Below are 276 nucleotides of genomic sequence, written 5' to 3'. Positions count from 1 at the left end.
CCCCCACCACCCCCCCCCCCCCCCGCCCCCCCAACATGGTGCGAGGCGGGGAGACGAAGCGGGGGTAGGTGAAAAGCAGCCGGAGCTGGAGCTGGAGCTCCGTGCACTGGGCAGAAGCCACAAGGTGAAAGGGTCAACCCACGCCATCTGTGGCAGCTCAGACTGCCCCGCCCCACTCCCATCCACAGTGCAGCCCCTGCTGGGAAGAGGCTTCCACTCCTGGGACACCATGAGAGGGGCTGGTGCCCCCCTCCTGGTCTCTGTCGGCCCACCACT

Source organism: Alligator sinensis, unplaced genomic scaffold (genome assembly GCF_000455745.1).
Source record: "Alligator sinensis unplaced genomic scaffold, ASM45574v1 scaffold557_1, whole genome shotgun sequence".
NCBI lineage: Eukaryota > Metazoa > Chordata > Crocodylia > Alligatoridae > Alligator > Alligator sinensis.
Note: the sequence above shows the minus strand (reverse complement) of the source record.